Consider the following 24829-nt stretch of genomic DNA (forward strand, 5'->3'; position numbering starts at 1 on the left):
CATCCATCTCATTCTGCATACAACTAGGTTTCAGCTTACAACTGTTGCCAGTCTGTCTCCTAACATGTTAAATGAGAAGAGCCAGAGGCACTGCCAAGACATTAAATAGTCTGCATTATGATGAATACTTTTCAACAAATTTTAAATTTAACTCAGTACTCTTAATTTCCAAGTTTAGCACCCTGCCTGATATGACAAGTAAATATTTCATCAGAGGAAAAATCAAATTATCTGGATTCAGGGGTTTAAAAAAAAAAAAACTGATTAAATACCAAAGGAGACAAATGCATATTAATCATCGAGCTAGATTGTAAATAAAACCCTATTTGGGGACAAAGCTGATAACCTTTCCACATACTCTATGATGTTTAATATGTTTATACCAACATTCCTTACATTATCAAGGACGGTGACAAATATCCACAAGCTCCAGGGTATTTTGTACCTTCTAGTTCCCACAGTAGCATGAGAGTAATTTACACTTCCTCCAAAAAGACAGATTTTGGAAAACTGTTTCATGGGAATGCAAAAAATCCCAATACAAGTATTTATGAGAAGGAGGGAACTGCTAGACTATAAACCACGCTGTCAATTAAAAACTCTGTTATGGAGTTGCCACTGTGGCTCAGCAGAAATGAACCCAACTAGTATCCATGAGGACACAGGTTCAATCCCTCGTATCGCTCAGTGGGTTAAGGATCCAGCGTTACCATGAGCTGTGGTGTAGGTCACAGATGCAGCTTGGATCTGATGTTGCTGTGGCTGTGGTACAGGCTGGCAGCTGTAGCTCTAATTCAACCCCTAACCTGGGAACTTCCATATGACACGGGTGTGGCTCTAAAAACAAAAAAAAATTCTGTTATGAATTTCATTTTTTAAAAATCCATTTCCTATTATTTAAATTTAAAACATGAGGCATATATTCTAATTATAAAACATATAAGATTACATCATAATGTATCATTTTTGAAACAAGCATTTTTTTTTTTTTTTTTTCGCCAAATCACATAAGACATCACAATGGATTCTTGGCTGGACCCAGAGACTCCTCCCTTCTTCAGAGGAAATCTGGGAGGGAACCCCCTGTCTTTGGTTAACAAAGCAAACACATTCTTTCTAGAAATAGGACAGCAAATACAAAGGAAATAAAAAGAAAGGAGGAAATCTGTAACAAGTAGTAAAAGCCGTATATGTCACTGTCTGTGCTTAACTAAGGCTCAGGAGATGCGATTTATGTGCCCTCCTATACTGCGGATATCCTAAGCCTCCCCAGCCTCTGTGACTTAATCTTCTGTTCATATTCTCAATCCCTCCTTCCCAGCTATTTCCCAAGAACTCTAAGAAAATTCCTACCTCTGCTGTCCCCTGTGCCTGAAAGGTTCTTCCCTCATCTTTTTCCTGGTTCTTAAGTATCACCTCCTCAGAGAGTTTCTCAAACCTCTGTATCTAAACAGCAGCAGCCTCATCCACTCCTGCCAGTCTTTTTATCTTTCTGCCCTGTTTCACTTTTCTTCATAATACTTATCAAAATCTGCCATTATATTGTTTGTTTATTCGTTTACTAGCTTACTGCTATGTCTGGTATTCCTTTCGAAAATAATCAAAATAACTGGGAGCACAGATAGAATTCAACAGTATATTAAAAGGATTATACACCTTAAGTGGCATTTATTCCTTTTTTTTTTTTTTTTTTGTATTTTCTAGGGCCGCACTCACAGCATATGGAGGTTCCCAGGCCAGGGGTCCAATCTGAGCTATAGCCGCCGGCCTACACCACAGCCACAGCAATGGAGGATCCGAGCCGTGTCCGCAACCTACACCATAGCTCACGGCAACGCTGGATCATTAACCCACTGAGCAAGGCCAGGGATTGAACCCACAACCTCATGGTTCCTAGTCGGATTCGTTAACCACTGCGCCATGACGGGAACTTCATGTGGCATTTATTCTTGGAATGCAAGGATGGTTCATCAAAGGTAAATCAATCAATATAACATACTACATTAACAGAATTCTGGACAAAAATCACATGATTATTTCAATTGATGTAGAAAAATCATAAGATTCAAAATCTTTCATGATAAAAACAATAAACTGGAAATAGGAGGAAATTACCTCAACATAATAATGGTCACATATGAAAAGCAGATAGATGACATCATACCCAATGGTGAAATACTTTTACTCTAAGATCAGGAACAAGATAAGGATGCTCACTCTCACCATATTATTCAGTACAATATTGAAGTCCTAGCCAGAACAATTAGAGAAGAAAAGGAAATAAAAGGCATCAAAATTGGAAAGGAAGAAGTAAAATTACCTCTGTCTGTAGATAACATGATCTTTTATGCAGAAAACTCTAAAAATCCCTCAAGTTAAAAAAAAACAAACAAAACTATTAGAACTAACAAATTCAGCACAGGATACAGGATACAAAATCAACACTCAATAATCAATTGTGTTTCTATATACACTAACAATGTGCAATCCAGAAAGGAAATTTAAAAAACAATTCTACTTACAATACTATCAACAATAATACAATAATTAGGAAAAAATCTAACCAAGGAAGTGAAAGACTTGTATACCAAAAACTATAAAATATTGTTTAAGGAGATTAGAGAAGACACAAATAAATGGAAAGACAGCTTGTGTTCATAGACTGGAAGACTCACTATTGTTAAATGTCAGTACTACTCAAAGCAAGCCATAAATTCAGCACAATCTCTATCAAAATTCCAAAAGCATTTTTTGTATAAATAGAAAAATCATCCTAAAATTGATATTGAATTTCAAGAGATCCCAAATAAACAAATAATCTTGAAAAAGAAAAACAAAGTGTAGGTCTCATACTTCCTGGTTTCAAAATATACTATAAAACTAAAGTAAACAAAAAAGTATGGTACCGGCATAGAGATACATGCATACACACACACACACACACACACACACACACACACACAGAGATCAATGAAATAAGAATCCAGAAATAAACACTCACATATATGTTCAAATCATCTTTGACAAGGATGCTAATAAGTACTCAAAAGGGGAAAGGACAGTCTCCTTAACAAAAGGTGCTGAGGAAACTGGATACCCACATGCAAAAGAATGAAGTTGAATCCTTATGTTACACCATATACAAAAATTAATTGAAAATAATTAAAGACCTAAATTTAACATCCAGCTATAAAACTCCTAAAAGAAAACATAGGGGGAAACTCCATAACAATGATTTCTTAGACATGACATCAAAAGCACAGGCAACAAAAGCAAATCAGACAAATAAGACTGCATCAAACTTAAAAACCTCTGTACATATAAAGACACAAACAAAAGAGTGAAAAGGCAACCTAGAGAATGGGAGAAAATATTTCCAAATAATATATCTGATAAAGGGTTAATATGCAGAATACATTAAGAAATATAACTCAATTGTAAAGAAACAACCCAATTAAAAAATGGGCAAAGGACTTGAATAGACATTTCTCCAAATATGATATATAAATGATCAACAAGCATAAAAAAGATGCTCAAAATCATTAATCATTAGAGAAACACAAATCAAAATCATAATAAATATCACTTCATACCTATTAGGATGGCTGCCATCAAAAAACAAAAAACAAAACAAAAAAAAAACCCAGAAAATAATAAGTGCTAACAAGGATGTAGAGAAATTAGAACCCTTCAGCACTACTGATAGGAAAGAAAAATGGTGTAACTACTACAGAAAACAAGACGGAGATTCCTCAAAAAATTAAAAATAGAACTACCATATGATCCAGCAATCCCTCTTCTGGGTATATATTTCAATGAACTGAAAGTAGGGTCTCAAAGAGGTATTTACACACCATGTTCAATGAAGCATTGGCAATTCACAATAGGCAAGCGGTGAAAGCAACACAATGTCCATTGACAGATAAATGAATAAACAAAATGTGGTATATACATGCAATGAAATATGATTCAGTAATAAAAAGAAAGGAAACTTGTCACATGCTATGCCATGTACAAATCTTGAGGACATTATGCTGAGTGTAACACCCCAGCCTCCCCCAAACAAATACTGTATGATTCCATTTATATGAACTATCTAAAGTAGTCAAATTCAAAGAAACAGAACATAGAATGGTGGTTCTCAGGGGTTGGGGGAAGACAGAAATGGGGAGTTGTTGTTTAATGGATATAGTATTTCAGATTTGCAAGATAAAATACTTCTGATGGAAGTTCCCTTGTGGCCCAGTGTGTAAAAGAAAGAAAGAAGTTAGGAAGGAAGGAAGGAAGTTAGGAAGGAAGGAAGAGAAAGAAGGAAAGAGAAGTTAGGAAGGAAAGAAAGAGAAAAATTCTGGTGATAATTTACAAAACAACGTGAATATACTTAACATTACTGAAAGGTTCACTTAAAAATGATGTTAAACTGCGTTTTTTACCACGGTTTAAAATAAAAATAATAAAAGAAATGTAATCTCTCACCACGTCATTAGCATGAATCATGCTAATAATCTTTAAAAAATAAAAATAAAAAATAAAATCAAGGGGGTGAGGGCATAAATGAAACGAGATTGGCTATAAGTTAATAACTTAAATCTGAGGTATGGGTGTTCACTGTGTTAATTATACTACACTATTCTTCCTACTTCTGCATATTTCATGCACTTTTGATACATGGTCTAATAAATCTGATTAATATATAAATATTTAAACTATATTACATGTTTATTACCAAGGCTCTTCACTGATTCACTGATATGGCAACAAAAGCAGTATATCTTTTCCACCCAATTCTCTCTGAATTAAAATGAAGCTACTGTTTGTTCCCTGATGGCTTAGCAGATTAAGGATCAGGCATTGTCACTGCTGTGGCTCAGGTCACACTGCTGTGGTGTGAGTCACTGCTGCAATGTGGGTTTGATCCCTGGCCTGGGAACTCCTGCATGCTGTGAGTGCAGCCAAAAATAAAATAAAACAAATAAAATGAAAAAATGAAATGAAACAAAATAAAGTAAAACAAAGCCATTAACAGAGTTCCCATTGTGGCTCAGCAGTAACAAACCCGACTAGTATCCTGAAGACACAGGTTCAATCCCTGGCCTCACTCAGTGGGTTAAGGATCCAGCATTGATGTGAGCTGTGGTGTAGGTTGCAGACATGGCTCGGATCTGGCATTGCTGTGGCTGTGGCGTAGGCGAGCAGCTCCAACTCCAATTTGAACTCTGGCCTGGGTACTTCCATATGCCACAGGAGTAGCCCTAAAAAAAAGCAAAAAAACAAACAAACAAAAAAAACAAAAAAACTTGACTCAATATGTACAATCTTTGATATGTGCTATGCCACACATTAAGTGCTAGATATACCATAGGGAACAAAACATACATGAGACCCAGCCTCAGGCAATTCACAATAATAAAACCCAGTCACTTTATTCAAATGACCTCACACTATAAAAGACAGACAGATATGTACATAAACACACACATAATCATAATATACTGCTGAAATACCACAGTAATTACATGTAAGGTATAGAAGTAGTTCAAAAGAGGGAAAAGTCAGAACAGTTCTGTAGAAAAAAAATGACTAAACTATCTACCGAAAGACAGGTAAAAAAAAAAATCACCGGGTTTGAAACAGCACCACAAATTAAGACAATTTGTAGCCCTTTACAGTTTACAGAGCACTTCATACTCATGATCTATTAATTAAAATCTACTCACAAATAACTCCCATACACATCTGCAACCCAGGCTTTTCTAAGTTCCAGGCCCATGCAATCAAATCTTGACAATTCTTGTTCAGTGTCTTAAAAGTACTTATATGTCCCAAACTAAAAACGTGTTCCTCCTCCTGAAATCTGATCCTATCCCAAGGTTCACTAATGACCCATCTAGTTGTGCAAGACAGACCTAGATATGAGTCTGGACATCTGCCTCTCTTTGGTCCGCTATCCCTGAAACCTGGTGACTTTACTTCCCCATTATCTCCATCTCTATCAATATTACCCTGGCACTTCAAGTTAGCGTAACCCCACACCAAGACGACTACATTCATCTCTCAACTGGTCTGTCCATATTCATTCCAATCCCTTCTCTTGTATTTTCCACACTGTGGCCAGAATGATTTTCAAAATGAAAATCTAATCATACCACCACCACTATACCACTCCTTTCCACATACCCTGTCCCACACCTCAACTTAAAATCCGCCAATAGTTTTCTACTCTTATAAGAGAAAGACAAATTCTTTTACAATGTCTACAGAGCTCTGAACAGTGACTCCTACTGGAATTTTTTTTTTTTTTGGCTTTTTAGGTGCACCTGTGACATATGGAAGTTCCCAGGCCAGAGGTCAAATCAGAGCCGCAGCTGCCGGTCTATACCACAGCCACAGCAATGAGGGATCCAAGCCATGTCTGTGACCTACACCACAGCTCACGGCAACACTGGATCCTTAACCCACTGAGCGAGGCCAGGGATTGAACCCACATCCTCAGGGATACTGGTTGGGTTCATTACTGCTGAGCCACAACAGGAACTCCTTATCATATGAAATATTAACACTGCTTTGCATATTACACATGCAGAAATTGAGTCACTAGGAGATTATGGGATTTCATATAAGGCAATTGTAATTAGCTGCATAATGATTAGAGATCTTATTGTTATGACTTGTCCAGTGCTTTCCACTAAGTAAGCTATTTCCATTTCACAAATCATCTGAAAATAAATCTCCGATGTAAAAATGCAATTATCTTTAAAAATTAAACATCATAAACTTAGGTGTCCTTTATAGCAAAGAAAGAAGGATAAGAACTTCCATATTTGCATATGCAAACTTTAATGAAGCACCTACTCTACAGCATGCAAGGCGCTGGGGATATAAAAGTGAGTAAAACAGCCAAAGTTTCTCTCTTTTTTAAACCACTTTACTGAAGTATAATTCACATGCAAAAAGAAGTATTTATTTAATGTATACAACTCAATGAGTTTGAGAATAAGTATATTCCAGTAAAACCATCACTATTATCAAGGTCATAAACATATCAAAGTCTCTCTTCTAATGGAACCCTTTGTTCTAAAGGAAAAAAACAGGGTTAAACAACTAAAGAAAACAAAAACTATCAGGTGAAAAAAAGTAAGGTGATGAAATGCTAGGGGCACACTGTTAGGCTAGGTAACCCAGAAAGCTCTGACCGGGTGATATTGACGACGGGATCTGAATGAAAAGGAAGAACCAGCCTGGGAGAATTTATATTTCCAAAAGAGAACAAGCAGTGAAAGGAGCCTGGCCTGTGTGAAAGGAAGGCCAGTTTAGCTAACAGAATGAGTAAGAGAGATCACGGAATGAGAGGGGAGGAGGGAGCAGGCACCATTAGATCTAAAATGTGACATTCCCCAGTTTTATCATCAAAATTTTTCAAAAGGGACTTATTTGGGAACTAAGGCAACTCTTTTTCATTAGGTTCTTCTGGCTACATTAGAATCAAGTCTAAAAAAATAATTCATCCTATTTATTTTTACTTCCAAGCATTTATAATGAACAATAACCAGCTAAATCTTAACCTGCCTTGAAATGTCTATAAGATTTATGAATTATCTTAACATAATAAATATCATAATCTATCTCACCCACCTCAGACCTAGAAACCTAAACAAACTTTGCAAAGAACTACACTAAAAAACCTATCATAAAAGAAAAATAGGACCCCCAAATCCAGATTTCACAGTCACATCCTCAAAATAAGGCTCTTCAAGAAAAAGAACTTAGAGGCAACTAAAATTTTCTGGGGTTGGGGGGGGCTAAATAAAAACTGAATATGTACATTTAGGCAAATTCCTCTAAATATCTAATTAAAACAAAGTACTACAGGCTTCCACAGTAACCCTACAATTATCACCATTCCGTTACACCCAAGACAGGCTCTGCCACCAGTAAAAACGGAGCAAACAGCAGAAAGCAAAGCTCATGAAGCATAAACATTCCTTGAAGATTAGGCTGCACAATTAAGACTGTTCAGCAGTTCATTGGATTGATGGTAGTTAGAAATATTTCCCCCATTCCATTTAGTCCAAAGGCTATTTATCCCTCTTATGTAACAGCAAATTAGAGCCTACATAATAGAAAAGGGTGGAAAGAATGTTAAAATAAACCAGGAAAACAAAAGCTAAACATCCAGTGTCTTTCTCCCAGACCTCAGACTCTTATCTTTCCAATTTTTCCTTATCTTTATTTAATTAGGTCCCATCCACTTCTCTTATCCTCTCAAGCCTTCCACTGCATGATCTGAAAGTACTATGTAGTCGGGACTCAACAGAAGAAAGGGAAAATTATATCCCATCAATCATTTTTCTGACCAAGACAGTAACATGCTTAATCCTGCTTTATTGGATTTCTCTACATAAAAATGTCAAGGACAAAAAGACAATAATAATTATTATTATATGTTATTTATAAATTTATTAAAATAATAAATCTAACATCTTAAGGACTAAAGGTACTCTGAAATCTAAAAACAACTTTAAACAACTGGAGTCAAAAACACTCAGCACTGCTTTGACAAGATCTCCGAACCACTCAGTTTGATTCTATTCTAGTCTGTTGCATAAATACCAGACTGTCTACCCCTCCCTATTGCAGGTATTTGCTCCTTGATTAGAACTGTCTAGTCACCCCAAAGAGTTTATTTAAAATATAGACGGGAAACTGCCTCTCCAATTTTAACAAGTATCATTCATTTCATAATGTTACTTATCTCACTCTTCCTCATCAGAAGAATCATTAAGTCCTAAAATAAACATACACATAGATCCTAAACATAACAAATTAAAAACACTTATCATATAAGAATAGAGCTCTCAGGCTGCAGAAGTTAACATTTTGCTAAGATCCCCTTCAAAATGTTAAGCAGTTGGTTATTTGGGAGAAATAAACTCTGTCCCCCAAATTTATTCAAATTAATTTTCTACATACTTAAATGTCACGAGTAAAATTTTTTGTTTGTTTTTGTCTTTTGTCTTTTTAGGGCCACAGCCGGGGCATATGGAGATTCCCAGGCTGGGGTCTAATCAGAGCTGTTGCTGCTGGCCTATGCCAGAGCCACAGCAATGCCAGATCCGATCCCAAGTCTGCAAACTACACCACAGCTCATGGCAATGCCGGATCCTTAACCCACTGAGCAAGGCCAGGGATCGAACCTGTAACCTCATGGTTCCTAGTCAGATTCATTTCCGCTGAGCTGCAAGGGGAACTCCCAAAAATCTTAAAACATAAAGGAAAAAACCAAGAAGGGATTATTATGCCCCCTACCCCACCTTACACATACCAGTGAACAGGGTAACAACTCTAGTGAGTTTTAACAAACATTTTTGCTAACGTCTGACATATACATATATATATATATATCTCAAAACAGAACAGATTTAGGAAGCATTCTATTTTTATTCCTAACAAAGTAAAAAGCAAAACAGATACACTTATAAAAGAGCCTTTGATAGTGTTTGACCAAAATGAAAAATAAGAGAGATTTTTGTTTCTTTGGCTATTTTTTTCTTTTTTGGCTTTGTGAAGAGACATTAGCTAAACAAAAATATATTTGCTAAAACCCAAAAGATCCTTCAAGAATTAAACTGATAACAGATCTTATACTACTAGCCAATATTTTTAAAATTAAAAATGGGAACTATAAAGATATATACATACATTAGAGATATAAGAAAATGCATGTTTTTTTGTAAACACATTAGAAGCTAATCGCTTTTCTTTGTATTTCTTAAATGAGTAATTGTTCTACACAATTATTTGTGTATAACTCTTCCCACAGATCTAGTTTACATGGATTTCTTTCCAGTGAGTCCTAATATATTTCTCCCATATTAAAAATACATGACCAATTAATAAAGACAAAGAATGCATATTAGGTCCATAGTAAAAAAAAAACACAGCATTTAAAATAAAGATTAAATTTCAAAAATTTTTAAGAAATACTTCTAAGTGCTTTATATGCATAATTGTTAAACTACAAGAAGCATCCCCTAAGTCATCTTGTTATTTCTACTTTCCAAATGGGGCATAAAGAAACTAAGCATTTTACAGTGTTGGGTTGTGCAGCCACTAATAATTCCTTAGGCTAGATTTGCAACTTATATTGACAAACAGAACCTGGCAGAAGTGATCTTTTTAGAACTTTGAATTTAAGTCTCAAGAGAGCTTGCAGCTTCCCATCTTGGAATGCTGCTGATACAATGTAAACAAGCTAGTCTCCTATAATGCGAGACCTTGAGAAAGAGCCCAGACATCCAGCCATGCAATCCAGCATAAAGTGCCAAACACATCAGCGTGGCCAACCCAGCCCTAGAGGCTCTACCACATGACATGATGGCAGCCACATGAGTAACCCCAGACAAGAACAGTGGAACAACCATGCAGCAGAGCCCAACCTAAATTGCTGACCTGTGGAGTCAGCAGCAAGTAAAATAGCTGTTGTTTTAAGCCACTAAATTTAAACCTACAAATGTCTGAATCCAGGGTCTAGACTCTCTCTACTAACTAAAGTTGCAATTTACTATTTAGTTTGAAGACAAATATATCTTGTGGTCTAATTCAATTTTACAGGTAAAAGAGCAGTCAAACTGAAAAATAAAACAGTTAAATAAATAAAGGGGATGAGCTGGACAAAGAAATATATCCTTTTAGCATTTTATACACACACACACACATATTTTTTTTGCTTTTTAGGGCTGCACTTGTGCCATATGGAAAGAAATATATACTTTTAGCATTTTATACACACACACACACACACACACACACACACACATATATTTATTTTTTTTGCTTTTTAGGGCTGCACTTGTGCCATATGGAAGTTCCCAGGCTAGAGTTACAGCAGCTGGCCTATGCCACAGCCAAAGCAACTCAGAATCCAAGCCACAACTGTGACCTACACCACAGCTCATGGCAATGCTGGATCCTTAATCCACTGAGCAAGGCCAGGGATTGAACCCACATCCTCATGGATCCTAGTCAGATTCATTAACCACTGAGCCATGAAGGGAACTCCCCTTTTACCATTTTAAATGAAGGAAAATAGATACATACAATGAATTTTGCAACTGTAATAATATGAAGCTGATAAAATTTTATAGAAAAAGTACTTTCTCTTCCTTTCCAAAGATACACAAATATTCATTTAAAAACTAATAGCATACATACATATTTTATCCACAAAAACTGAACTCAGCATGTGACCTAAAAGAAAATCTGAAATGATTTGCAATAAAAAAATTAAGAAATTATTAACTTTATGAATTTAATATGTGGATTTTAATAATAAAATATTGCTAGTATAGTGTTTAATAAGTATACATTCATACTAGAATGGAAACACTGAACTAGGAGTGAACCATTACAGGGCAAGAACCACAAGCACCTTTTCTCTGTATTCTTTAAGGGTTGGTAAACACTTTCTGTAAACATCTAGATGGTAAATAATTTAGGATCTATAACATGCAGTCTCTGTTGTAACTCGTCAACTCTGCCATTACAGAATGAAAACAGCCACAGACAATATATAAAAAATAAACATGGCTGTGTTTCAATTAAGCTTTATAAAAACAGGCAGTGGGCCATTGTTTGACAACCCATTTTTATTTTATTTTCTTCTTTTTAGGATCACAACTGTAGCATATGGAAGTTCCCAGGCTAGGAGTTGAATTGGAGCTGCAGCTGCCAGCCTACACCACAGCCACAGCAACACCAAATCTGAGCTACATCTGTGACCTACATGCAGCTTGAAGCAACGAAAGAACATTTAACCTACTGAGCAAGGCCAGGGACCAAACCAGCATCCTGATGGATACTGGTCAGATTTTTAACACACTGAACCACAACAGGAATTCCCAGTTTGCCAACCCATTTCAGATGTTTAAATATCTTCAGCCAAAATACATCTAGTTTATTAGTTGTGATCAAGCTAATTTGTTTGTTGCCTTGCCGTGAGATCTATTAAAAAGAACACTTTGTATTCATATTCTACTCTCTGCAAAATAATACTATGTACATACGATAAGAAATTTTATTTAACAATTTGGCTTGGTTATGATATCCAGTTGTTTGGCCAAACATTATTCTAGATGTTGCTATGAAGGTATTTTTGTAGATTTGATTAACATTTGAAATCAGTTGACCTGATGTAAAGGAGATCACCCTTGATAACGTGAAATAGGCCTCATCCAATGACTTGAAAACCTAAAGAGGAAAAACTGAAAATTCCCAGAGAAGAAGCAATCCTAACTCATAACTGTAAACACAGAAATCCTGCCTGAGTTCCTAGCCTGCCCACCTGCCTTACACACTTTAGATTTTCCAGCCCCCCGTAATCATTTAAGTTAATCCCTTAAAGTATATAAATCTCTCTCAGATATAGAGATATGTACGAGATATAGATATATAGATCTCTCCTATTAGTTCTTTTTCTCTGGAGAACCTTGATTGATACAATATATTAAGATAATACGACCTCAAATTTTAAAAAGAGTATACTCGGATTTTTGTGCATTATTCAAAAGTATGTGAGAAAGTTGTGATAGACAGTAGTATCGAGATTAGTCAATCCCCTCCCTTGCAAGATGATTTTATATATATGTACACACACACATATATGTATATATGTAGAATACACACCCATACACATGCAGATGTGGGATTTATGCATATCTCACAGGGAAAGAATAGACATCCTTAGCTTATTAATTTTGACTGCCCACATCATATGTTTTCGCCAACAGAATGTGAACAGATGTACATCACATCTAAGCAAAAACTTGAAACAGCAACTTGAATTTGGGCCAGTCTTGCTTTAGTACTTTGTCAGGAGGTTGCCATATTTAACATAAGGGTTGCTCCTTCAGCCTTGGTTCTGGAGGGAAGTCACAGGCTAGTTCTCTAGAGCTGACCCACAATCTACAACATAAGCTTAGGAAATATAAGTTTGTTGTTTTGAGAAACCACTGAAATTAGGTAATTACTACAACAAAGCTGAACACTGCAGAAACTAGTGACGTAGGGCACTATCTTCACAATCACCACCATCAAAAATACATTTATTTGTGATGTAGGCATTGAGGCCAGGTAGCAGACAGCAAGAAAACTGTTACTGGAGATTGAAAAAGATGGAAAACCATAAAATGCAGCGGTAAATAAAACTGTTAGGTGTAAAAAATTCTACAACTTGGTGAAAAGACTGAACTTGTGATTGGTGTCTAAAGTAGCAGAGGGGTGGTCTTATGGGATTGAGCCCTTAACCTGTAAAGTCTGAGCTAACTCTGGGTAGTGTCAGAACTGAGTTACACTGTAGGACACCCAGTCAGTGCTCAAGAGGAACTGGAGAATTGCTTAATGTGGAAAAACCCACACACACTTGGGAGTACAAGGGTATTGAGTTGTGAGTAAAGGAAACAAATGTTTTCCTTTCATCCAATAAACCTTTCAGTGAAACAAAGTGGCTTGGAGGGGAACTCCCCACAGGAAGAGACTAAGGATGTGGTCCCACAGAAACCTGATAAGCACAGGATAACTATATTCCTATCTAGAGAAAAAAATGCACATCTCAGGAATTCCCATTATGGCGCAGCAGAAACAAATCCGACTAGTATCCATGAGGATGCAGCTTTGATCCCTGGCCTCGCTCAGTGGGTTAAGGATCTGGTGTTGCCATGAGCTGTGGTGTAGGTTGCAGATTAGCTGGATCCCACGTTGCTGTGGCTGTAGTGCAGGCAGGCAGCTGTAGCTCTGATTCAACCCCTAGCCTGGGAACTTCCACATACCAAGAGTGCAGCCCTAAACAGCAAAAAAAAAAAAAAAAAAAAAAAAAAAAAGGCAAAAAAAAAAAACATAGCACATCTCAAAGAGTTGAGGATACAGTTATTAGCACATTGATCTGACTAAACCTAAATAGGTAAAAAGACAAAAGACAACTTCCAAAACAACCCCGGGCCTGAGTTAAGGGTCTGTCACTATTCAAGATCATCTTTGGGTCCCCAGATTTCTACAGGCTAGAAGCAGGCCAGGAAAGCCACTCAACACATCACCTCATTCCCCAGCCAAAAGGGTATACCTTCCAATACTCTGTTCAAATATGGATGAGGAAAATATTAAAGGAAACACCTCACAGAGGACATAGCCTGATGGCCACACACACACACAACACCATGGACTGGGGAATCTCAAACAGGAGTAAATCCAGGGCCTAATCAAGGAACATCCCTCAGTGCCAAGAAAATATTTATCCAACAATATTCTAAGAATTGCCAGAGACCAGTGACTCCATTCTTCCCCATTCTTAACAGGAGTGTTTACTGTGGATAGCCTACCCCTGTTCCATTACTGTATGTTGGCGAGATGGAGGGCGAAGGATAACTGGTCCCTAACCCTAACCCTAACCCTAACCCTAACCCTCTGGTTTAAGAAAATCTACATACTGAAATGATGCAGAAATTCTAACATGGTTTAAGACTTTAATGTGATTGAAAGAAATTCTTGGGGAATTTTTCTTAAGGAAGGGATAAACAAATCTTGTATGCAGAAGGGAAGAAAGCTAGTATTTGTGGTCAAGAGAACAGACTATTCACTATTTACCATACCCATCCTTGGAAGAGGCTACTATAACCCCTGCATATTGACTTACAACAACTTGCCTATGCCTCCAATGGGAAAAATATTTGTCCCTGTGCCTCACTGACTTTGAGCCCAGCCAGGTGCCATGCTCTGGCAGCCATGAAGCACTCCACACCTGATGGAAGCTTTATGAGGTACTGCAAGTTTGAGCCAGCTCTCTGAGTTCTTAGTACCATTCAAATGGCATATCTAGACAGAGGCTGCTCCTTCAGTCTGAGTCTTAGAATGAAAACAGGAGGAGTAGAGCCACTCTGCACAGGCAGCCCAGAGTGCACATGTAATGTAATATGGGTTCAAGCCATCAAGATCTAGGGGTTATTTGTTTCTGCAGCAAAGATGACTAATACAGAAATCAAATATAACAAATGGTAAAAGGGGGATGAATTCTGTGGTGTAGCTATTATTTTGGTAGCTGAATATAGTGCAAGATGTCTATGGCTACAGATGAGTTCAGTTAATGAAGGAGTTACATTTCTATAGCAGTTAGGGGTATGGGTCAGTATAGATTCTACAAAGGATAAATCAGATCAGTTTACCTTTTGGAAATGAGGTTGTGGCAAAAACAAAACTAAGGTTGCAAACCTGAAAAATTAACTTTTATTGTTAATAATAAATACTTTATACACACTCCACAGTCCTCAATTATAATCAAAAAATAATTTTTTTACCAACCTGATTTTTCATATAAAGAGAAAGGAACTTAGAGAAGTTTAGTTACTTGCCAACATGAATTAGCTACCAATTGACAAAGTAAGAATTCAAATTCAAGATGATGTAATTCTAAACTTCAACTTTTTTCTATACCATGCTGTCAAAAAGAGGTACAGATTAGTAATCACTCCATAAAAGGAATAACTTGGTTTTATACTATTTCTCAATTCTACAAAATAGATGCAGGAGAAAATGGTATCATGAACTTAATTCTAAGACTGAATCTTATTAAATATATTATGCATAAAGAATTTTTCTTTTATACTCTAAAATGTTCTTATTAATATGACAACCAGCAGTCTAATACATTTTTTTTAATTTAGACTACAGTAATTCAGCATTTTAAAGATCCAGATAAGTGCTGGCCTAAATGTGTCAATATGAAAAATATTTCCCAAGCAAATTAATGATGCATTAAACTGACTGGTGATGCATTTTAGATTAAAAAGCAAACATTCTGGAGTTCCTGCTGTTGCTCAGCAGGTTAAGAATCCAACATAAGTTCTTTAAGGATGCAGGTTCAATCCCTGTCAGTGAATTAAGGATCCAGCATTGCTGCAAGTTGCAGCATAGATCGCAGATGTGGCTCAGGTCTAGTGTTGCTGTGGCTTTGGCACAGGCCTGCAACTGTAGCTCTGATTTGACCCCTAGTCTGGGTATTTCCATATGCCACAGGTGAGGCCCTAAAAAGAAAGAAAAAAATTTAAACACTTTATAAACTATTTAATAGTCCTTAAACTACCCATATAAACAATGTTATTTTTTATTACAATACATATTAATAATAGAAAAAATAGACAAGACTAATATATATTTTTTTAAAAGCAGAAAAGAAAACCTATCAAAATCACCATTAAAGGATAAAAAAACTTTATATTTTGTTACATATCCTTTCCAGACTCTTCAATACCTAGAAAGGCAATTTACTTTTATTTTTTTTTTATTTATTTAATTTTTTTTTGTCTTTTGTCTTTTTGTTGTTTTTGTTGTTGTTGTTGTTGCTATTTCTTGGGCCGCTCCCGCGGCATATGGAGGTTCCCAGGCTAGGGGTTGAATCGGAGCTGTAGCCACCGGCCTACACCAGAGCCACAGCAACGCGGGATCCGAGCCGCATCTGCAACCTACACCACAGCTCACGGCAACGCCGGATCGTTAACCCACTGAGCAAGGGCAGGGACCAAACCCACAACCTCATGGTTCCTAGTCGGATTCGTTAACCACTGCGCCACAACGGGAACTCCGGCAATTTACTTTTAAATCAAAATATACATATTACATTTTTTTTTTTTTTTTTTGCTTTTTAGGGTCACATATGCAGCATATGGAGGTTCCCAGGCTAGGGGTCGAATCGGAGCTACAGGTGCCAGCCTACACCACAGCCACAGCAACTCCAGATCCGAGTTGCGTCTGCGATCTACACTACTCCTCACAGCAACGCCAGATCCTTAACCCACTGAGCAAGGCCAGAGATCGAACACGCAACTTCATTGTTACTAGTCAAATTCATTTCTTCTGCGCCATGGCGGGAACTCCTACACATTACATTTAAATGATTATCCTTAGTATGAGTTCAATAGAATTGCTTATGAATGAATATTTCTAACTAGGAGAATTCCAAAGTGTATTGGAATATCAATCTTTCTGGCTCCCTCTGCTGGACACTAAGAAATTAGAATTAAATTCAGTTTGAAAACTGAGAAGCACTAATGTCTCATTACTAAAAATATCTTTAAGAACTTAACTGAATGTATAATTTGGCCAGAAAATGTAAATGGGTCTATATTTGAGTGTGCTCCTATTAGCCAACTGGAATTTGACAGCAGAAAACCCTGGACTGAATGCCCAGTGAGTTTCCCAGCTTGATTACTTAATTTGCTAACAACCTTGGTCAAATTATTTATTCCTTCTGAGGATCAGTTTCCTCATCTTTTAATGAAGCTAATATCAACCACCTCATTAATTATAAGAATCAGAGTTTACAAAATAAGTACAAAATAAATGGCAGTTAAGTATTAATGCTACCATTACCACCAGCAGCAGCAGGAAGGTGCTGACTTGTGGTGGACAGCATAACTATAAAAGAATTACCATACAACTATCAAATTCAAATATACTAACTTTTAAAATGTAAACTTACTGTAATTACACTTTTAATAATGTCCTACTGCTCTCAAAATCAAAATGCTTGGAGTTCCCTGGTGGCTCAGCCAGTTAAGGATCGGGTGTTGTCACGGCAGTTGCTTGGGTCACTGCTGTGGCACAGGTTTGATCCCTGGCCCAGTAATCTCCGCAAGCCATGGGCATGGCCAAAAAAAATAAAATAAAAATCCTTAACACGATCTCTACAATTCTTTAAGGTCTGGTCCCTACTGACCTCTGAAGTGTAATCTTAAAGCTGGATACTCTCTCCCCAGCCCACCAATCTCTTCTCACAGTGAAGTTCTTCAAAAGTAGTGAGCTCCTTGGAATTCCCATAGAGACACAGAAGAAAAGAATCTGACTAGGAACCATGATGTTGCGGGTTCGATCCCTGGCCTCACTCAGTGGTTTAAGGATCTGGTGTTGCCATCTGCAGGTTACAGACACTGCTCGGATCTGGCGTTGTTGTGGCTATGACGTAGGCCAGCATCAACAGCTCCAATTGGACCCCCAGCCTGGGAACCTCGATATGCCAAGGGTACAGCCCTAAAAAAAGACAAAAGACAAAAAAATAAATAAATAAAAGTAGCGAGTTCCCCTACAGAGTACCTGAGAACAGTGTCCCTCCTCTATGCAACTCAATAATAACCCATTATTTTAAGATCTCAGCTCAACTTTTGCAGAGACACTTTCTGTGACTTCCCAGGTCAAGTCAGGCCTTCCTTATTTTTTTTTCTTTATTACTCAATGAATTTATTACATTTATAGTTGTACAATGATCATCACAATCCAATTTTATAGGATTTCCATCCCACACCCCCAGCGCATCCCCCCACCCCTCAACTTGTCTCCTTTGGAAACCATAAGTTTTTCAAAGTCTGTGAGTCAGTATCTGCTCTGCAAAGAAGTTCAGTCTGTCCTTTTTTCAGATTCCACATGTCAGTGACAGCATTTGATGTTGGTGTCTCATTGTCAGACTGACTTGACTTAGCATGATAATTTCTAGGTTCATCCATGTTGCTAAAAATGTGGGTATTTCGTTCCTTTTAATGGCTGAGTAATATTCCATTGTGTATATGTACTTCTTTGACATTTAGGTTGTTTCCATGTCTTGGCTATTGTCAATAGTGCTGTAATGAACAGTGGAGTACATGTGTCTTTTCAACTCATGGTTTTCTCTGGATAGATGCCCAGGAGTGGGATTGCTGGATCAAATGGTAGTTTTATGTTTAGTTTTCTGAGGAATCTCCATACTGTTTCCCACAGTGGTTGCACCAATTTACAATCCCACCAACAGTGTAATAGGGTTCCTTTTTCTCCAGTGTAATGCGGGCCTACACCACAGCCACAAACACACCAGATATCTGAGCTGTGTCTGCAACCTACACCACAACTCATGGCAATATCGGATCCTCAACCCACTGAGCAAGGCCAGGGATCAAACCCGCAATCTCATGGTTCCTAGTTGGGTCCCTTAACCACTGCACCATGACGGAAACTCCCCTGTTTGTAGATTTTTTGATGATGGCCATTCTGGCTGGTGTAAGGTGGTACCTCAGAGTGGTTTTGATTTGCATCTCTCTAATAATGAGTGATGTTGAACATCTTTTCATGTGTTGTTTGGCCATGTGTATGTCTTCTTTGGAGAACTGTCTGTTTAGATCTTCTGCCCATTTTTTGATGGGGTTGTTTGTTTTTTTGGTATGGAGCTGCAGAAGTTGTTTATAAATTTTGGAGATGAATCCCTTGTCATTTGATTCACTTGCAAAGATTTTCTCCCATTCTGTGGGTTGTCTTTTCGTTTTGTTTAGGGTTTCCTTTGCTGTGCATAAATTTTTAAGTCACATTTGTTTATTTTTATTTTTGGGTTTTTTTTTTTTTTTTTTTTTTTTTTTTGTCAATACTCTAAGACGTGGATCTGAGAAGATGTTGCTGTCAGTTATGTCAGAGAGTGTTTGGCCTATGTTTTCCTCTAAGAGTTTTATAGTATCTGGTCTTACATCTAGGTCTTTAATCCATTTGGAGTTTATTTTTGTGTCTGGTGTTAGGGAGTTTTCTAATTTCATTCTTTTTCCATGTGACTGTCCAGTTTTCCCAGCACCACTTATTGAACAAGCTGTCTTTTCTCCATTGTATATTCATGCCTCCTTTGTCATAGATTAGTTGGCTGTAGGTGCGTGGGTTTAATTCTGGACTTTCTAACCTGTTCCACTGATCTATATGTCTGTCTTTGTGCCAGTACCATGCGGTTTTGATGATTGTTGCTTTGTAGTATAGTCTGAAGTGCGGGAGCCTGATTCCTCCATTTCCATTTTTCTTTTTCAGGATGTCTTTGGCTATTCTGGGTCTTTTGTGCTTCGAAACAAACTTTAAAATATTTTGTTTGAGTTCTGTGAAAAATCTCCTTGGTAATTTGATAGGGATTGCATTGAATCTGTAGATTGCCTTAGGTAGTATAGTCATTTTGATAATATTAACTCTTACAATCCACGAGCATGGTATATCTTTCCATCTATTTGTGTCATCTTTTGATTTCTTTCATCAGTGTCTTATAGTTTTCAGGGTACAGGTCTTTTGTCTCTTTAGGTAGGTTTACTCCTAGGTATTTTGGATGTGATGGTAAATGGGATTGCTTGCCTAATTTCTCTTTCTGACCTTTCATTGTTAGTATATAGAAATGCAGTCAATTTCTGTGTATTAATTTTGCATCCTGCGACTTTGCCAAATTCGTGGATGAGCTCTAACAGTTTTCTGGTAGAGCCTTTAGGATTCTCTAGGTATAGTATCACGTCATCTGCAAACAGTGATAGTATTACCTCTTCCACTCCAATTTAGATTCCTTTTTTTTTTCTTTTATTTCTCTGATTGCTGTGGCTAGGACGTCCAAAACTATGTTAACAGTAGTGGCGAAAGCAGACATCCTTATCTTGTTCCTGATCTCAGGGGGAATTCTTTCAGCTTTTCACCACTGAGAATGATGTTCACTGTGGGTTTGTCATATATGGCCTTTATATGTTGAGGCAGGTTCACTTTATGCCCATTTTCAGAAGGTTTTCTATCAGAAGTGGGTATTGGATTTTGTCAAAGGCTTTTTCTGCGTCTATTGAGAGGATCATATGGTTTTTATTCTTCAGTTTGTTAATGTGGGGTATCACACTGATGCATTTGCGGATACTGAAGAACCCTTGCATCCCTGGGATAAATCCCACTTGATCATGATGTACAATCCTTTTAATGTATTGTTGGATTTGGTTTGCTGGTATTTTGTTGAGGATTTCTGCATCTATGTTCAACAGTGAAATTGGCCAGTAGTTTTCCTTTTTTGTGGTATTTTTGTCTGGTTTTGGTATCAGGATGATGGTGGCCTCATAAAATGTGTTTGGGAGTGTCCCTTCCTCTGCAATTTTTTGGAATAGTTTCAGAAGGATAGGTGATAGCTCTTCCCTGAATGTTTGATAGAATTCTCCTGTGAAGCCATCTGGTCCTGGACTTTTGTTTGTTGGAAGTTTTGTAATCACAGTTTCAATTTCAGTACTTGTGATTGGTCTGATCATCTTTTCTATTTCATCTTGGTTTAGTTGTGGAAGATTGTACTTTTCTAAGAATTTCTTCTAGGTTTTCCATTTTATTGGCATATAGTTGCATATTTAGTCTCTTATGATCCTTTGTATTTCTGTGATGTCTGTTGTTACTTCTCCTTTTTCATTTCTAATTTTATTGATTTGAGTCCTATCTCTTTTTTTCTTGATAAGTCTGGCTAAGGGTTTACCAATTTTGTTGATCTTTTCAAAGAACCAGCTTTTCACTTCATGAATCTTTTTTATGGTTTTCTTTGTTTCTATTTCATTGATTTCTACTCTGATCTTTTATGATTTCTGTCCTTCTAACTTTAGGTCTTGTCTATTGATCTCTTTCTAGCTGCTTTAGATGTAAAGTTAGCTTGTTTATTTGAGATTTTTCTTGCTTCCTGAGGTGGACATCTTTGCTATAAACTTTCCTCTTAGAATGGCTTTTGCTGAATCCCATAGGTTTTGGAGTGTCGTATCTTTGTTGTCATTTGCTTCAAGGTATTTTTTAATTTCCTCTTTGATTTCTTCGGTGATCCATTGGTTGTTTAGTAGCATGTTGTTGAGTCTCCATGTGTTTGTGTTTTTTGCAGTTTTTTTTTTCTTGTTGTTGATTTCCAGTCGTATAGCGTTGTGGTCGAAAAACATGCTTGCTATGATTTCAATTTTCTTACAGTTACCAAGGTTGGATTTGTAGCCCAGGATGTGATCAATCTTAGAGAATGGTCCATGTGCACTTGAGAAGAATGTGTATTCTGTTGCTTTTGGATGGAATGTCCCATAAATATCTATTAGGTCCATCTGGTCTAATGCTTCATTAAGGGCCTGTGTTTCCTTATTGATTTTCTGTGTGGATGATCTGTCCATTGCTGTAAGTAGGGTGTTAAAGTCCCCCACTATTATTGTGTTATTGTCGATTTATCCTTTTAAGGTTGTTAGCCACTGCCTTATACATTGTGGTGAACCTATGTTGGGTGTGTAGATATTTAAAATTGCTGTATCTTCTTCTTGGATTGATCCTTTGATCATTAGGTAGGGACCTTCCTTGTCCCTTAAAATATTCTTCATTTTAAAGTCTATTTTGTCTGATATGAGTATTGCCACTCCAGCTTTCTTTTGATTCCCATTTGCATGGAATATTTTCTTCCACCCTCTCACTTTCAATTTGTATGTGTCCTAGAAGTGAAGTGGGTCTCTTGAAGCCAGCATATAGATGGATCTTGTTTTTGTATCCATTCAGCCAGCCTGTGTCTTTTGGTTGGGGCATTTAATCCACTAACATTTAAGGTAATTATTGATATGTATTTTCTTATTGCCATTTTATTAATTACTTTGGATTTTTTGTTGATGTTGCTCTTATTTCTTCCCTTCTTCTTTTGTTCTCTTCTCTTGTGGTTTGATGACTATCTTTAGTGTAATATTTGATTTTTCTTATTTGTTTGTGTATCAATTGAAGATTTTTGGTTTGCAGTTATTCTGAAGGTTTAATATAAGAGTCTATATATATATATACACATATGTGTGTGTGTGTGTGTGTGTGTGTGTATACATGAGATTGTTTTAAGTTGTTGGTCTCTTAATTGCAAGTGCATCTCCAGTGTCCTGCATATGTACCCTCCTCTTCTTACGATTTCTGACTTTGGTGGCATAATTGTGCATGGGTGATTTAGTGTCTTTACTGTATATATACCTTTGCTGGTAAGCCCTGTCATTTGTGGTATTTTTGTTTCTGGTTGAGGCCTTTTCTGTCTAGAGAAATTCCTTTAGTATTTGTTGTAAAGCTGGTTTAGTGTTGCTGAATTCTCTTAGCTTTTGCTTATCTGTGAAGCTTTTGATTTCCCCTTCAAATCTGAATGACAGCCTTGCTGGGTAAAGTAATCTTGGTTGCAGGTTTTTTCCTTTCATCACGTTAAGTATATCATGCCACTCCCTTCTGGCCTGCAGAGTTTCTGCTGAAAAATCTGCTGATAACCTTATCGGGGTTCCCTTGTATGTTATTTATTTCTTTTCTCTGGCTGCTTTCAATATTTTTTCTCTTTGTCTTTAATTTTGGTTAGTTTGATTAATATGTGTCTTGAGGTGTTCCTCCTTGGGTTTACTTTATATGGTACTTGTTGCACTTCCTGGATTTGAATGAGTGGTTCCTTTCCCATGTTAGGGAAGTTTTCAGCTATTATCTCTTCAAATATTTTTTCTGTCCATTTCTCTCTCTCTTCTCCTTCTGGCACCCCCATAATATGGATGTTGGTAAGTTTAACATTGTCCCAGAGTTCTCTGAGACTCTCTTCATTTGTTTTCAATCTTTTTTCTCTTTTCTGTTCCACATCCATGATTTCCACTAATCTGTCCTCTCCACCTCACTTATTCATTCTTCTGCCTCCTGTATTCTGCTGTTGGCTGCTTCTAATGAATTTTTTATTTCAGTTATTGTATTTTGCATCTCTTCTTGCTTAAGTTTTATATCTTGCATCTCTTTGCTCAGCGTTTCCTGCAAATTATCCATCTTTGCCTCCAGTTTATTCCCAATGTCTTGCATCATCTGCAGCATCAACAGTCTAAAGTCTTTTTCCTGGAGGCTGAGAATCTCCTGATCACTGAGCAGTTTTTCTTAGGTTTTTTCTTTCTCCCTTATCTAATTATGACTCTTGCCTTTTCAAGGCCTTCCTTATTATATATTCTGATATACCTCTCCTTCACAGAGCTTATTACACAGAGCTATATAGCTTTATATTTAAGTATGTTAACACTGTAACACTGTCTTCCCCCATTTGTCTGTCTACAAGCTCCTGAAGAGTAGGTAGTACACCATATCCTCAGAACCCAGCCACTTGACTGCAAAGAGTAGCACTTAAGTATCTGTTGAGAGACTGAATAAACTTAAATTAACAAATACTGAAATCAAAAGAATTCTTTCTAAATCTGACTACTTCAGATTAAGAGGTGGTCATATGCATGTAAAATAACATTATGAATATTTTGCTTTGTATTGCTTCTGAGGCAGGCTGTCATTCATAAAGTCTGAGAGATAATAATAATACGGAAATATCCTTAACACACACACTCACAGAAAAATTGTGCCTTTCAAAGAGAAGAATTTTTTAAGAGCACAGAAACCTAAACATATGATAGCACTTTAACACTTCTGATTTAAATTTTTTAAAAAATTTAATATATGTATGGCCTGGTTTGTAACAAATATTCAACTGAAAATCTATCTTGAAATTGAGTCTTTTACGCCATACTACAGAGTTTTACTTTTCAAGGAAATCTGTGTTTAGTGATTTGGTAGAGCTGGTAATAACCAGTTAAAAGGTGTGCTTCATGTGCTTCTTTCAGAAGTGCATATACTACACTATTTTAAACCAAAACATACCTCCAACTGCCTTCAATAGTGTGAACTTTTTACAGATTTAACTCCTTCCTTACATAGTAAGCATTCCCAAGTATATAGTAAATTTGAGCCCCAAACTGATATTCTTCTATTCATTTATACCAAGTCAGAAAACAGATATTGAAAGATCCAATCAAAAAAAGCAACAAGGTGTGAAACACATCCCTCAAATTCAAATCTTATTTGATAGATTTTTGTCATAATTTGATGACTTTAGCAAATCTTCTGGCTCCGAAACTGCAATTGTTTTTTCTCCACAAACTCCATTATGCTGTACACAAAAATCTAAAAATTAACCAAGAGTTGGCAGCTATGGAATGCAGGATTAGAAAAGACTTGAGGAGTTCCC

The 24829-nt window shown here is 36.8% G+C and overlaps 1 protein-coding gene across 6 annotated transcripts in view; it reads right to left on the reverse strand.

Moving 5' to 3' along the window:
• Positions 1-24829, reverse strand: part of UACA (uveal autoantigen with coiled-coil domains and ankyrin repeats) — a 99521-nt gene that overhangs the window by 48101 nt on the left and 26591 nt on the right. The gene's annotated exons all lie outside the window — the stretch shown is intronic.

Source organism: Sus scrofa, chromosome 1 (genome assembly GCF_000003025.6).
Source record: "Sus scrofa isolate TJ Tabasco breed Duroc chromosome 1, Sscrofa11.1, whole genome shotgun sequence".
Taxonomy (NCBI): Eukaryota; Metazoa; Chordata; class Mammalia; order Artiodactyla; family Suidae; genus Sus; species Sus scrofa.